The sequence below is a fragment of the Mercenaria mercenaria genome, unplaced genomic scaffold (assembly GCF_021730395.1).
Source record: "Mercenaria mercenaria strain notata unplaced genomic scaffold, MADL_Memer_1 contig_3460, whole genome shotgun sequence".
NCBI lineage: Eukaryota > Metazoa > Mollusca > Bivalvia > Venerida > Veneridae > Mercenaria > Mercenaria mercenaria.
Genome location: NW_026461600.1, coordinates 27,970 through 45,765, shown reverse-complemented (window position 1 = coordinate 45,765; position 17,796 = coordinate 27,970).

The following is a 17,796-nucleotide window of genomic DNA, read 5'->3' as shown; positions in this document are numbered from 1 at the left end:
TAACTAAGTCAAATCCCAGAGGGAAAAAGTGCAGTTTTTTAAGATTAAAGCCCAGAATGGACATAAAAGGAATTGGACACAGCGTGGTGCGTTGCAATTGTATTAACACTGCGTTGGAATCATTTCTGGTCGATTATTTTATGTGCCTGCATTGACAGTATGCCGATTACGAGGAAATGGTTTTTGTCTGTCATTGGCATACTTAGACTATGATGCATACGTAATCAAGAGCTTTGTACAAAAAATCTACCATTTTAATCAAAATTCTACAAAGTCAGAAGTCCATCATTAAACTGTACAGAAGTGTTTACATTAATGGCAAGGACTTGCAATGAATAAGTGTTTGTGGTTGGAAGAGTACACAGTATGTTATGTGGGCTCCTGTGTCACTTGTTGTTTCCGGCCAAAAGTGAAAAAATAAGGTAAACTCATTAGAAAATCTACCGATGATAGTGGAAATATATTCACTCGGTCATATTTATCCACCTATTTGCTACGAATCCTCCACCGCCGTGGCGTTGGAATCACCGCTTCAGCGAAAGTTATGACCAGTGTGTGTATTATATAAATATTGCATTTCTGAGAGGATGTTATGAAAAATGTTCACCGCGAGATATATGAATATTGACCGAGGCGCCAGCCGAGGTCTATATTCATATTTCGAGGGGTGACCATTTTTCATATCACCCTCTCAGGAATGCAATATTTATTTTATTATACCGAAAGCTTATAAGGGTCAAAGCATTTACTGGAAAATCAGCATAATAATTTATTTAAGATTAAAAGTAATTACTAACCAAATAATGAAGACAGAATTAAAGAGTCTTACTTGTTAGCACTCATAATTTGTGGCGACTTTGCTGTAATAAGACTTTTTTGATAGATTTAGTCGAGACGTTTACATATCGCTGACCCCTATATTTATTCTAATATTTCAACATTGCGTCAAACAGTACCATTCGAAAAACGGCGATAACATTCTTTTTTCTAAATGAAAACATATAAGTGTGAGTACTCATTTTCTTAGTTAGATCATTTCCAAACTTATTGTTGTAGTTTCGATTCAATATTTGATGAAAAATTGTTTTCGAAATATTTTGCATGTAGCATAAAAAAGAAAATAATCAATGCGAAAGTATCAGTCTCTCAACGGGTGATATGAAACAATAATATCACATGCGCAGAAAACAAAATAACGCTGTTGCGCATGTGATATGAAATTATGGATCATATCACCTGCGCAGAAATTGAAAATAACGATTTTGCGCATGTGCTATAAAATCACTGATAGTGCTGCAAATCTATAGAGGTTTAGTGCACCGAACTGGTCTACGTGTTGCAACAGAAAGTTTTATATATCAAAATGTTTGTCAGGGTCTCTAGTTTCAGGAACTGCTACTCATTTGGTTTGATCTGGACGCAAAAGTTGAGGAATCCAAGAGTGCCGCCAAGATGGCCGCCAAACACAAATATTTATTGAATATTCATATTCACTAATTTCCCTTACCACTATTGAGTTTCAAATTATTTACATCATCTTAAAAGTAAGAAATAATGTTACACATGGGATATAAGTGTACGTTGTTACTATTTTGTCGTTTTTATTACTTTTGTCACCTAAGATATGCTAAATAAAGCCAAAAAAATAAGGGTTGGGGTAAACAATTTCATGTTTGTTTTAAAACAGAACGCACAAACATATGTTATTTTCATTTGAAATTAATGAACAGTGTATAGACACTTATGTAAAGGCCATAATTTTGACAATTATTGGGTTTTTATGATGCAATAGTGTATATAAACGGTAAAAAATAATGTAGCCAATTTGCTGTCAAAAGCTTTATTTTGTGTATAGCGCAACGTGAGATATATGATTCGCAATTTTTGTGTACTTTGTTTTTGTAACATTTTTGTTGACATGCGAAGCGCGTAGAACGTTTGAATTACTTACAAACGAACTGGTCTACGTGTTGCAACAGAAAGTTTGAATTACTTACAATAGCTACGCGTAACCTGCACAGACGCTTTTAGTATATGCGATCGCTAATGTTCGCACTGAATATAGGTACTGACAATGGGCTTGGATAACCAATAGAAAGTTACCACCTTGTTTATGCCAGAAAACAGATATGATATTTGATACATTATAAAATTGGATCAACAAAACAATGTATGCTGAAATACAGTGGCATTTATTATCAATTTAATGATAATATGTCAAGAAGTATATATTCGTAAACATTTTGTTCAGCAAGACCCCCAACTTCAAAATACTTATTTAATCTTGACATGCTTCTTTTTTGAATACGACTCATTTCGCATTTATACATTGTGTAAATTTGTTGTAAATATACACCATTAACCAGGACTTCATTAGCAAAACTAAACTGTTAACAAGAGGGCATAACTCTGTCAAAATTCAAATAAGAGTTTTGGGTATTGTTTCTCCTAGCGTAGACTTTGCATTTGCACCCCTTTGCATTTGCGCCCCTCTCCTTTTACTAGAGTAAGTTATTGTACCCACCATTATTTTGGCCACAGGCCGTCCTAGGCGGTGCCCGACTGTTGTTTTTTCCTGCTTGTTTGTGTGTTAGTGCGTGCGTAAATGTGTGTCTTGGGCATTGCCAACGTTGTTGTTTTTCGTACTTGTGTGTTTGTAAGTTGTGTGTGTTTGTCTTTTGTACTTGAATCTGCACTGCTGTGGTTTACATTGTTGGGTTACTGCGTTTAAGGAATGTGGCTTTCCCTTTTGAATATTCATCCTTGCTCCACTTTCCCCCAACACTTTATCTATCCCTTACCCCTCCGCCTTTTTCTGTATTTTGCATAGCTATAATTAAAATGTACTTGTTGGGTTTTCGAAGCAACCCGTCTACAAAATTTTTCCGTTACAGTATCTTTTTGTTTACTTTACGATGCATGGTTCTGTGGCTGTGTTTTGGGTGTTTGGGGTGCTCTGTGCTTCCGAAAAATCTGCTCTTACCTTTCATCTTTGATAGTTAATAACTATTTTAAGTTTCAAGTCCAAAGCTTTGATAGTAACAGAGATATTTGACTTTATCAAAAACTTTAACCAAAAGAATTTAAGTTAAAAAGGGGCATAACTATGTCAAAATTCGAATAAGAGTTATATGGGATTGTTTCTCCTGGTGTAGACTTTGATAATGAATATTTAAAGTTTCTAGTCAATAGCTTTGATAGTAACAGAGATATTGGATTTTATCAAAAACTTAAACCAACGCCGACGCCGGCGCCGGGGCGAGTACAATACATGTAGCTCTACTTTTTCTTCGAAAAGTCGAGCTAAAACTGGTTATTGATCGCACCCAAGGCTGTCATTAGCACTTTATATTGTATCTATGCAGAAAGATTAGAAATGCATTTAGTAGGTTAAGGGTTTATTACATAGACTAAATATTTAAAGCTTGCAGGTGGCATAAACCTATCCAATTCCTTAAACTGAACGAAAATGTCACTATTGCAATACCTAAATGATGAGTTTAATTTTGTTTAAGAATGCTCGCATTTAATGATTTCAAGAAAATAGTACATAAAGAAATATATCTGGTCAATACTAAGTACGCCAAGATTTATTGAATAAATGACTTCCGACAATGTTAATATTAACAAGAACTTAGCTATATATGAGCCGTGCCATGGGAAAACCAACATAGTGGCTTTGCGACCAGCATGGATCCAGACCAGCCTGCGCATCCGCGCAGTCTGGTCAGGCTCCATGCTGTTCGCTTTTAAAGCCTGTTGGAATTGGAGAAACTGTTAGCGAACAGCATGGATCCTGACCAGACTGCGCGGATGCGCAGGCTGGTCTGGATCCATGCTGGTCGCAAACCCACTATGTTGGTTTTCTCATGGCACGGCTCATATGTGCATAAAGATTTTGATTTTGTAATCATTCACCTCACGCTGTACATAATGTATGAATGTATATGCATATAATATGATGTAACAGTTCTAAAAATATGAAATAAGGCACTACCTCAGTCCGGAATGAGTCCGACTTCAACTCATCCTATAACATTTGAAAAGAACTGTCTAACGACAGCATGGAAGGACATAATATTTTAATTCGATAGTAAAAGATCATTCGGTATATCGCATGTTACCGTAGAGGGATCGATCCAGATTATCGTTGCTACGTGAAGGATCGATTCCCTATTAATTTAAATGTACATTTTGGAATAAAAAAACACCGCCCATGTTATATTGTATTACAGTTAATTTCCGCCTGTTGGATATGCGCACCCTCCGGAGATGTATATTTATTTAGAGCTATATGAACTGTGCTCACTGTGTACTTTTATTTACAAGTGCACACTACGTGTATATATACAATATATCTAAATTTGTAGTTGTAGTTCGGATAAATTATGTTGACGCTTATAAACACAAGGAAAAGGCGCATTCTTCCAAAAAATCTGAAGTCAGACGCTCTGTGCACGTCCCGGAAGTACACACTTTTAATTCGGTAGTATATATCTCATTCGGTATTTCGCATGTTAGGATCGATCCAGATTTTCTATTCATATAGTACTGATACTTGGAATATATAGTAACACCTGGTAAATTTCTTGTGCATATATATAAATTTATATTTTCATATATACTGAAGGATATGTGTGGTCCACTGCGTCAGCAGATAAACTCTAAAGACAATTTATTCATTAAAATGTATACATGTGTACACTCTTACTAATGAAGAAATATTATAGTAACTGTCCTTCAGGAAATTGAGAATACATTACTGTGTCATAATAATGTGACATTTCATGGAATACAGTGTTGTTTTATTGTAAAATGTAAAAGCATATAATGACTAGTTAGTGTAAACATACAATGTATACTAGCGGCTGATACATTTATTAGCTTACTAAGTAATTCATCATTTTATCTGCTTTGAATGATGATTTTAGAAAACAATCTACAGAAGTTTTCTGTATTTAGTGAATACTGATGTGAAAGCACACAACTATCAATTTAGAGTAAATGTTACAACAATTTTGATCCCTATTTCGATCACCATTTTGGCTGCCATTCTGGATGCCATTTTGGCAGCCAATTCGGACCATATTTTGGTTAATATATTGAAAGTTTGACTTGGCATTAAGTTAAATACTTTGCTACTGTATACTGAGTAAATGTTTCAATCAGATATTATTGCTTTTTCATTTATAAATATAACGTAATAACTGTAGAACCAAACGCTATACAAGGTGCGTCTAAAATGCATTAGAATTACCCCACCCACTCTTGAAACCCTACAGCTTAATTCTAACACACTGGTTGTTCTTTTATTTGATGAAAGATCTAAATAAACATACTCCGAACTACAATTTCGTCTTGAAACCAGCATTTTTTTGTGTCCTTTCTTATCCTACATATGAAAATGCTAACCCTAACCCCTAATTTTGAGCTTAATTTTGCATATTTTAAATAAGAAAACGTAAAAAACAATGATAAATAGAATCAAAGTACACTTATATCGCATTAGTGGTATTACTTCTACCAAAAAAGATGATGTATGCCTTTTTGAATCAAATCATGGAAAGGGAAAGTAACGAATATTAATATCCCCTAACTGTTTGTGCTTTGGCAGCCATCTTGGCGGCCATCTTGGATTTCTCTGACTTTGCATCCAGATGGAACCAAATGAATAGCAGTTCTAGAAAGTACTGACCCTGACGAACATTTTGACGTATAAATGTTATTGTTGCAACACATAGACCAGTTACCCCTCGAAATATGCAAGTAATTTCAGCTTAATTGCAGTACTATGAGGAATATGATATATTATTCAAGTTAAACTAATGGGAAATTTGCATTGGACATTTATGTGAGGTATAATAAATATAAATATTGATCTTGTATTTCATGACTTTAGGGGCCAACAAAACAGCCCAACCTGCTGACTACATAGAAGGCTAATAAATGATCCTTAAGCTGTCATGTAAACCTTTATGGTAACCATTAACAACCTCCATATTGGCAAAATAGCAATCTGACTAAAGTACTCGATCTTCCCATTCAAATTCATCTTTCTGTATAATTGGATTTTTTATTTCCACCAATCTATTTTTATTTTAACCAATGTTTCAACGAGCGTTTGGCTAAAATGGACTGGACACTAGATTTTGGCTAAAATAATTTTTCTTTAGAATAAAAGTTTCGTCATATTAGACACTTGCGAATTAAGATGAAATGGAGAGTGAACACCTAGGACGATCGATTTTACAAGGGGGCATCTCAACATAATTTGATTATAGTATGTGCAGTAGACAAACATACGAAACACGGTGATAAGGTCTGGCCACCATTATACTGTGGGGATAAAGATTTAGCTATGTCTGTCCGTCCGCCCATGTGTCCGTCAAAGAAAATTTGTGATACACAAATCGCCAGAAGTATTGAACGACCTAGCTTGGATCGTCATGATATTATATAGGAATGTTATTCAACATTAGGAGTTGCACAACCGAGTTTTAGCACATGTGTGAGCTGTTGTGGTACAATGTGTCCCTCGTCCGTCTTATTCCATCGCCGTCTATTGTTCATAATTTCACTGTTAACACTCTAAATATAAATCTTAGTCAAAATGTTTGTGTAAAGAAAAGTCCGGCAGAATTTGAAAACGGGTCATCTTGACTCAAACACTAGCTGAATGGGTCAATTCATGTTAACACTCTAAATTCCATTTTTAGTGGATATGTATTAGGACAGATTATATGTCTGTTTAAAATCTACATCATGTTTGAAACTGCATCATCCAAATTAATGTCACTAGGTAAAGTTATATAAAAAATATTGTTAACACACAAGAGGCCATGATTTATATTCGATCTATATGAAACATGGATAGAATGTTTTACTTTTTTATATCTAGATCTAGTTTTAAGCTTGACTTACTTCGGATACAAACTGGGTCCCGAGATTTTATCAAAGAAAAAAATGTATACATGTACACTCTAGCAGCAATATTTTCTACTGGATCTTATGAAACCGGGTCAGAAGATTGAAAATTGGTCAAAAACTAGGTCTGTTTAAGCCAAATAATAGAAACGCCTTACGAGGGGTGTTCCAAAAGTAATGTCATTTGCATCGGTTCTCCTATACTGCAAATGTTCTGATCATTTTAACTTGCTCTGCCCTTCAAAATACTCTCCGTCAGCCTGAATACACCTTTTGAGCCGGTCAATCCTCTTTTGGAAGCATTGTTCATACTCTCCTATGGGAACATCCATCAGATACTGATAAACAGCAGATCCAGGGGCATTTCTCGATTTGTATCTCTTTCCAGACAGATGATATTTAAGTTTGGGAAACAGAAATAGTCGCAGGGGGGCAGTTCTGGCGAAAACGGAGGGTGTGGAAGGACGGTAACATTCTCTGACTCCAAAAACTCGGTAACAATGCGTGCCTTGTGAGCGGGTGCATTATCATGCAAAAGTCGGAGGTACTTAAGTCCTGTTTTGGGGCGGCGACTTTTGTATTAGTTCTTCAATTTTCTTAGAACAACTTTTTTTATAGAATTTTCCTGTGACCGTACTGCGTTTTGGTACCGGAATTTGAATGATTGGACCCTTATGAGTGAAAAAAATACATACAAAACCTTTTTCACCGTTCGTATTCGTTTGGCAATACTTGGGCGTCTCGCAATTTTGGTGACCCAAATTCGGTTGGAATACTTCCGCTTTGGTTTAAAATAATAAACTCATGTTTCATCACCAATAACTATATTATCAAAAACCTTTTTGCTGAAATTTGGGTACGTGTTCTTAAGTTTTTTTGCAATTGTTACACGGGTCCTCTTTTGTTCATCTGTTAACCAATGGGGTATCCATCTTGCATTTATTTTTCTAAGTTTTAGGTGTTTCTTCATAATTCCATGAACTCGCGATAACGACAAGTTTGTCATTTGGGCCAATTGCCTTACGGTGAATCGGGCATTCTTTTTTAGCAAATTGAGGATTTTTTCGATGTTACCTTTCGACGTAGTTGTTGCAGGACGATCTGTGCGAGCAGCATCTTTGAATTGCTGATGTCCGGTCCTAAATTTAGCTACCCACCTACAAATAGTCCTGTGAGAATTTGCCCCTCCCCATAAATGTCGCACACCTCACGGTGAATATCTACAAGCTTCATGCCGAGTTGCGACCTACCTTTTATGTAGGCCCTAATTTCAAGCACATTTTCAGCTCTTTTCCCAGTCATTTTGTGTAAAGTGTAATGAATACGCTATAAAGCAATGTATATTGTACCAAGGTCAGTGAACGTGTGAGCAAGATATTTACCTATGTTACGATTCAGTGATAATTCTATCGACACGAGGTGGTTTTGTGTACACATGACACGATTTCCGCGAAATAAAATACAAATGACATTATTTTTGGAACACCCCTCGTATTATTATGCTTAAGTATTGACCTAACACTCATTAATCTTCGTCAATATTTTCGGGCGTTTTCGTTATTTTACGCAAAATACTGATATCCTTTCGACTATCATAGCAGACTAATAGCAGACTAATCCATACCATTAAAACGGGTGCCGCTATTACCGCTATCATACACTGACTACCGCAGACGCCTAAAACGTACCTTGAAAAAAAAGGGTCCACATTACCGACATCGTACAGCGTAGGATTGCCGGGAAATTTTAGTTTTTCTTTGTATCTTGGGTGGGGGGGTGGGGATTTGAATGCTTTTTATTTTTTGAAGAATTTCTTCTGAAGTGTAAACTTTCATTTATGTTATTAACAAAACGGTATGAAATCAGTTAAACTAATAATTTAAGTCATTCATAATATTATGACATATTAAATAGTATTACGCAACAAATCACAGGTGTCCACTAAATTTAAAAACAAACTCAAACGTCTCATGCGCAATAATGTTCTAAAATAATTGTTATCGCAAATTGTTAATAAGATAATCCTTTTCAGGCAATTAAGGGATCATTACTCTCCAAAAATACCATTTAGTTCTGAAGGTTGCTCGTAGCGGTAATTACCAAACTCAGTTTTTAAAATTAATTACTCATTTCTACGCTAAGGTATTTAAAGCTATTTTACTACGTCTGCATTATGCTGCTTCGTCATTCTAGGAGTCTGAAAACCACAGATCTGCCACTGATGCGTTTTGTAGAATTCCTCCGATTACTTTCACTGTGGCACTACGGTAATTCTGAACCTTTTCCTGTAACATACAAAACTGCACTGTGATAATCAATTGTGATGTGCAATCGCTATTTAGTACATACGATTTTTCTAGATTGAAATAGTGTACATTTATACACTACGGCAGTAATATTTTAAATTGTTATTGCACATGAAACATACATATACACACTGTGGTAATTCTCTATAGAACGCCGCAACGGTAATATATATGCACACATCGCTTCTTCCAATTACGTATTAGACGTGTGTAATTTATCCACTTTGGAAGTATTGTACTTTTCAACTTTAAAACTCAAACTTTATTTAAGAATGCATTTAAATTATTCCAAAGTTTGACTTTTAGCTCTATGAATTATGCATTATAATGCATAGAGACTGGAATGCTTTATAAATGGTACAGTATTCAGTATTCCACATGTGACTTTGTATGCTTATTATATTCATTTATAGTCCGGGTCCGTAGTTTAGGAGATACATTCGTGCACTTGTAATCTCTGAAACCTCTCACTGATGGAGGGTCGTAGGTTCGAGCCCTGCTACCGACCAGGATTCTTTATTTGAGAAAGTAGGCAGTTGCTTGCGGACTTTGGCGTCTAGTACTGGTCTTTCCCAGGAATGATGGTTAGGTGAACTGCATGAACAGAAATACTTCAAATATTAAAGCCTAGTAATTATATACTATTGCAATATGGCTTGGCGACATGTGTGATTAACACTCAATCTCCCGATTACGAGGAAGACTTTCTAACCACCGAGCTACGTGCACCAGGACATGCATAACAGACAGAATAAAACCTTTAACTCCAGAACGGAGCCCCATTACCGGAAAGCCCCATAAATAATTCAATTAAAACAGAACAAGGGATAAAATTTTTAATTTATTTTACGTTTCTTTTTTCAAAAGTCGGTAATATCTCATATTAATTTCAATGAAGCCAGAGCATAATATAATCAGATGTTCTTCTTGTTCCGAAAAGAAACAATCGAATTTCTTAAAAAAAAAAACGTTCATAATCATTTCAGTGCTAGAAGTATTAGTATGAACTGTTTCGAAAACCGTACATGGATGTGTTTTCGGTGAAATGAAATCTTACAATTCTTCAATATATAATTAGACCATTGATACCTTAATTGTGACTTTAAAGAAAAATATCAACGGAATATAGCTCGCGCCTGGGACACGATCTAATTTAAATACAATGATATTAACAAGTCAAAAGTTTTTCCGCCGCCAGAAATGTATATTCAGATCAGTCACAATGAATGTCCTTTTAATGATCTCAAAAATAATTCGGGTCTTCAGCAGGTCATGGCAATCTAAATATATTAAATTATATCCTAAAAAATCTAATATCTATAGTTTATGCAAACTAACCACACTTTCCTAACCAGAATCCTAACAAAAGTAATGTAAACACACTTCCATTTACTCATCTCTATCAAAGGTTATCAGCTCACTAAGGTAGCAGTTGGTAGTTTCCAGCCACAGATTCGAATTGGCCAGGTTATTTAAAAATCCGAGCTGAATGGATTCATAACATAGACAGATGTTGTTTGATATGGTAGAAGTTAAGGGGAGGTAACTCTGATTTTACCGGGTAAGTAAATCTTATTTTTGTTTGTAGTGTAGGGTTTTCTTAAAATTTCTAGCGGGAAACACATTTCTTTTGTAGTTTATATCAAATTTAAAGGAAGAAGGACTATTTAAAGGAAATATAGGTGCAACTTTTTGGCATTTTGTAAATACATGGCTGTTTCACAAGGCTCGGAACTGGATTCTGTGGTGATATTTCTTTCGAAGATATTTCTCGAGTGGCAGGTATGATTTTAGTTCTTACAAATTTCTATTGTGGCTTTATCGGTGTCAGGACATGACGACAGAAGAAAAGTGTAGAGAGTGGATACATCTTGGGTGCATTTAAGGTCCTGGAGTGAGGGAACATTTGCAGATATTTGTTTTTAATTAAGAGAAGATACGGTTTCTCGGAGATGTACTGGGAGATTGCTCGAATTCGTTAAAATAGGTAAGTTTGGCAACAACAACAACAACAACAACAACAACAACAAAAGTGCATTGTAAAATATTTATTTAAAGCTATTTTATACTTACTGTATGTAAGGTAATATGAAAAAGTACTTGTAAACAGGGGCGGCTTTTCCTGAGCTTGCCATACTGAAGAATTGGGCAAAAATCGATTCTATTATCTTTCCTTGTTTATTGAGATCAACGCTATACCTTGTTGTCTCCCTTCGACCGTCTAGCTAAATATCGATCACTATCGGATATTTTTTAGATCGTTATCAACGGTTATGGTTCGGCTATCTCCGCTTATCGTATCACGGGAGGTGCCGATCATAAAAAACAAGGATTATAGATTAGAGATCTCCTGTAAAAACGTAGTGGGAAGGGTGATTTATTTTACACCAGTTTTAAGTACCGGTAAAACAACAACAGCAAATATAGTCATCAACTTGGTTTAATTCTGTTTTTCAATAATGTAAAATACGGAACGGAAAAAAGAAGACACTACGTTATTTATTCTTTTATTTTGCATGGTCAAAGAGCTATAAAAAAGTGTTTTATACTTCTTTGGCATTGTATATGAAAATATGATCAACACTATTATCTTCTTTATATTTAACATTAAAGAAACTGAGACATAAAAACAAATATAAATACACAAAATCATGTATATTAGGCGAGCATAACATACATGTACATGAAACTACTATTATCTTAAAAAATAGAAAGCAGGGGAAAAAATATTTTTTTTAAAAGTGCTTACAAACTTGACAATTTCATTTTCAGTTATTATAAATGGATGTGAAATGCGTTTTTTATTATTATTATTAATCATATTTAGCTTGTTAAAATTAATTTTGCTATGTAATGAACATTTGAAAAACATATTGTCACACACTGTTGAAAAATGAACAGAAAAACAAACTAGCAAACATACTTGGAAATGTAAAAGGTATCTTTTTATGTCACCAGAGCCTGTTAATTGGAAGTGTGACCTATTTGCCCCCGAGCCAGTCATTGTGTAATAAAGTATGTGCGAATTATGACTTCTTAAGGTTTCTCAAAAGGGACTGACTGACTGATTTGATAAATGTCAGATTTTTAAAATAAAAAAGTGGAAAACCTAAGAATAAAACAAGCACACCATAGAAAAAAGTCTTTTAGAAAAGATTTAGGATAAAGTGACACTAATGTAGTGTAAAGGTTATTCATAATAACTATCACGAATATTTTTACTATATGAACAGGGGATTACAGATTTTTCATATCTTTTAGCGCGTGCTATACCTTCTTGAGATTAGCTGTGCGTACATTCAGTTCAATTCAATTTCGATTTATTGCATAAATACAATGCCTACAGCAAGTGAAAGCATTATATAATATGGAGCAGAGAAAGTACATAATAATTTTCAGGAGACACAATAAACCAAAGAGCTATAAAAAATTAAAAATGTATTTTATACTTCTTTGAATAAACTAATAAATTAATAAACGACAATTTTTCACAATGTTGTCACAAAACTTCTATACTATAATATGTTCACTCTTAGGCGAACTTTTAACACGTGTTCTATATATCTATACTTTAATATCGAACAATTAACCTGTATTCAGGAAAAAATACTGTTAATCAAATACAAGTAAATACTCAATCACTGTCCCATTATCTTATGTATCTAACAACATTTGTACTTGAAAATGAAACAAAATATTTATTGTGTATTTAAGTCTCGTTCATTAAACATGTTACAATTTTCAAAATGCTCTTACGCAGTCACCGAGAAGATTATTATCTGTGTAATAAAAAGACCTGATCGTCCCTAATCCGCTAATAAAAAGGTGTTGATAAGCAATAACCTTGCAAAAAGCTGTTAATTGGTAATAAACAACTATCGAAAAGGGCTTTAATATTGCTGTTTCAGAGGCTCCGAAAACAATTTACTCAAATGTTGCATTATATAAATTCTTTATAACATATTTATGATTAAAACTTAAACTAAGGGGTATAAGTATAATTAAACGAATCTTTAAAATACGAGACGGTGGTTTAGAAAGAAATATATATAGTTGCAACGTGCATCATGTCTTATATTTTTTTTATTTATTAACATGATACGTCAGCATATTTCCCTGTAATATTTCTTTTGCGGTAAGCTTGTAATTCCCAAAAACTATGGTTCGCCTTAATATAACTGAAATTATTCCCGCACTATTATTATCACTTAATACTATGTTGTAACAATAATATTTTCTGTATCATCGGCAGCTAAACTTCGGGCGGGTTCGTGCGTTTCCGCACGCGTCCGGAAATACCACGGACACGCAAATAAAGAAATAATATAAAAATCACCAACTTTTAAACGTCTAGGGAAGCAAGAAGACATTAAAATAATTTCAAATCAAAAACATATATAAAAAGTTTATTGTCTGTAGAATACTTCAATAGGATAATAAATATTCTCAATTTATTAATAAAGTGGCTACAGGGAAAAGAATAAGATACGTATCACAGGTTTTTGCTTATTTTATTCAGTAACTATATGCCGTAAACAGAGACTGATAGTGATGTTTTTTAATCGCCAAGGGAAGCATTAATTCTTCATTTTAGATAAATAATAATAAGTCTTTTTTTATTGTCAGAAAGATAGATGCAGTAAGAAATATGTGTGTAAAATGGGGCCAAATCCACAATATTGTAGACATTGTTTGGACATGTGCAATTTGCAAGAAGAACAAAGCATTGTTTAAATATTGGTAAGATTTTATTTGTCATGGATCATTTTCTTAGAATCAGGTGCCAGACAGTCCATGGAGATGCATGTCTTGGTCCTTAAGGTAGCAGTTGGTAGTTTCCAGCCACAGATTCGAATTGGCCAGGGTCAAAATCTGTCATTAGAGATAAAACCTTGAAGTGAAGGCAGTTTTGATGTTTGAAATATTTGTTGATGTGAGTTTGTGATTAACAAGTTTAAGAATGGTATGTTGCAGAAATTCTGGCAGATGCGAATGTAAGCTTGATGGCATCATTTTCATATAACTGCTTGAAATGCATATATGCCACTATCAGCATTGAGCGTCTCGTGAACTGTCAAATGTCATATAGGCCTCACACAGTTGAAAATAGTGAAAAAAGTAATCGGTTGACAGGTATTTTTGTCCAGCTCTGCAAGTAATACTTGAAACTGAGTACAGAATGCAAGTGGCCATTTGTCTCTATCCATTCCCCTAACATTTTAAGGCCAGTTGGAGATATGGCTAATTTGGGCTGAAATGTCATGTATTTTCGCGGGCTGAAATTATCTTTCAGGTGGCTTGTGGATTTAAAAATCTATGCTTTGTATGAAGTTTACTATGTATTTTATTTCTTCTTCAAGTAAGATGTAAACGGGTATCTTTTTATTTTCAGGTCTGCATCTCGTAAGATATCGGAAGCCGTCTGACTTGGCCACATCGCTCGGAAGTCCGAAGTACTAGAAAAAACCGCCATCTGCTACCTAAACAGCTGATTATTTGTTTACATGTTATGTACGCGGATATTGATGACGTCATACACAACCTGTTTTTACAATTTAATATTAAGAAAAAGCATAATTCCACAAATCTCCGATAATCGTGGTAATCCTACATCACCACCAAATTATAAAATGCTTGTATCTAAGTCAAATGTACCACATGAAAGGCAGAAATTATAGAAATAAAAATGAAAACAAAAGGATCGTGTGAATTAGGTCACGGTCATCCGAGATGGTTGTAACTTACGGTGTGTTACGAAGATGGTCGAAACGTGTCACGTGACCCAAGTTTTTTTCTTATTTTTTAAAAAATAATAATATATATATATATGTATATAGATAGAATATTTTATCATTTAAATTTAAAAAGTATTAGTGTATCACACATCTACGAACAAAAAAACATCTATACAGGATATAAAACCTGTCACGTGACTTGCTCCATGTCCCACACGCGAAAATGTTTTAGCATACCAATAAACCCACCGCCTCCTGGCGGCGGGTAATAAATTTAGTTATATGAAAATCTATCTGAAAGTCAATAAGGCATAACAAACTAAGAAAAAGAACTACTAGCTACTATTATAAGTTTTACCACGAAGTGTTATTCGACCTTTCTGAGTTTTGTTTTGGCACTTGCATCAGATAAACCACAAGAAACAGATTATGAATATGTATAAATTTAAATGAACATGAATAACGTAAATCTGACGCATTTTCATGATAGACAGTCAAACTTATGGTCCGATCCGCTTACATAACTGGTAGGAGACTAAAATGTAACAAAAACATTTTCTTTGTCTTTACAAACAACCTTATGACAGAAAATAATGAAATTAACAACTGAATGAAAACAAAGAACAATACAGTACAGACAATTCCCTATGAACGGGCATGAGTAAGGAAAATCATATATCAAATGCTACACAACCTGAACAACGTATTTTGGACTACATTTCATGATAGACAGTCAAACCTATAGTCCGATCCGCGGAAAACCGGTAGGAGACTAATAGTAAAACATTAAAAGCAAACAAAAACATATGACAGAAAATATAAAAAATTACAACTGAACGAAAGCAAGTTGTAAAAGCTATAACAGATGCGGATCATGCATTACTAACAAATCATCTCAAAGGGTAACATAGAACATGCGTAATGTTACACAATCAGTTCACTAAAAGTCATGAAATAATTCCTGTTTTCTGTTGAATTTGTACTGCAGTTCGTTTAAACTGAGTTAGAATGAAACAATTTTGTCAACAAGTTACAACAATAACCGTCAACCTATATATACATGTATTTTCTGAATATAATCATAAACAACATATTAGATATGAGCCGTCTAAAGGCAAAGGAGGTTTAGAGTAATTGGCATTATTAATGACGAATAGAAAGAAAAAATGTCCAAAATTCAGTCTGATAAACATGTCATCGGTAGTACTGTTTAATAATTTAGTTATGTGTATATATTTAACATACCGGTATCCGATTATATGATAATTATTTTTATACCATATTATTAAAATGAAATATCACGGTTACGTAGTAATGACGTTTCGATGGCGTTCTTGGCATCACGGACAAAAAATGTGTCAACTTCACTTTAATAGCTTGTAACTTTAAAATCTTCATGGATTTTTCAGGAAATATTCACAAGAAGCCAAACTTTGTGAAACATGTCTTTCTTGAATTTTAAAACTTTAGCTCTAAACCCTTGAGACAGTTCATATAAGAGAAGTATATTGCATGTGAAAATTAGTGATCAAAAGATGAATCAATCAAACTTTCTCATTCCTACTAAAAACCTAACGTACATATACACTCGTCTCATAGCAAAGATATGTACACCATGTAATGTTCTCACTAATCTTGGACACCGTCTGTTTCTTTCTCCGGTTTTAGCTTAGTGTCAGCTAGTCAGACAGTCATTTCTTCTTTGTCGATTTCCCAGATGATTTTGATAGCATTTTACGGGGTTTCTGTTTTCACATGTACCTTTCTGGGTGATTTTCGCAACGGTTCTGTACCTAAATTGAAGGAAGGGACTTGCTATTAAAATGTATTAATAATGAGCAATAATAAAACGTATCAAATTATAACATTTAGTGATTTTACAATGGTGATATATACTAAAATAATAAAAGACTACTTAAATACTTCGCGCACTTAATTTCAGACACGATAGTTTAGTACCTGATTTTTCTAGACGCCGTTTTCTGTTGCCAGGTCGATTTTCTAGAGTTTCCAATTTCGCTTTAGTTGCCATAAGTTTTACGGGCGTTTCCGGATTGGAGGTCTGTGTGGACTTGTCATCAGCCATCCCAGTTCTGGATGCAACATCATGATACGGAAGAACGCATTCCCTGAAAGTAGTATTTAAAAGATGTAAACACTGAAATTACTACTGTTTGCAGTTCAAATTGCCCCTTCAACATTTTTCAAATCGATAAATAATGAGACCTCGGGAAGGCCGATTTTACATTTTGACATTTTACGTTGTCTACCTAAAGGGGATATCGACCGGTCAAAAAATAAACGATATTCAACTCTTTGAGTACAATTATTTGGACTACCTTTTGATACATATAAGTTTTATTTGAATTTATCTCATATTCGCAACAAAATCGGCATTTAAACCCAAATCTAACGATGACAATTTCTTTCGAGTGGAGAAAATAACTGTTTCCTAGGATCGCGTCAAATTAGTTAGACTAAGACTCACATATTCCATAAGAAATTGCCGACTTTTTTTCAACTAAAGAGGCCACTGGAATTTTCCAAAAGTCTGGTATTCTGACAAAGAAAATTCCACCGTTACGAAATTGAAAGTACGTCGTCTAAAACGAAACTAAACTAAAGTAAGGTATCACCGGCGTATCAAACTGAAATACAACTTGGGTTTGCTTGTTATTCATTTCGCTGTGTTCATATATAAACGCGCAGGGACTTATAAGCAAACGGTAAAACCTAGATGGCCAGGACATGAAGCATTCGCGACTGGCATGACTGTTCACTTAACTTAGCAAGGACTAAATAACACCAGAAAATAATTAAAACTACTCATA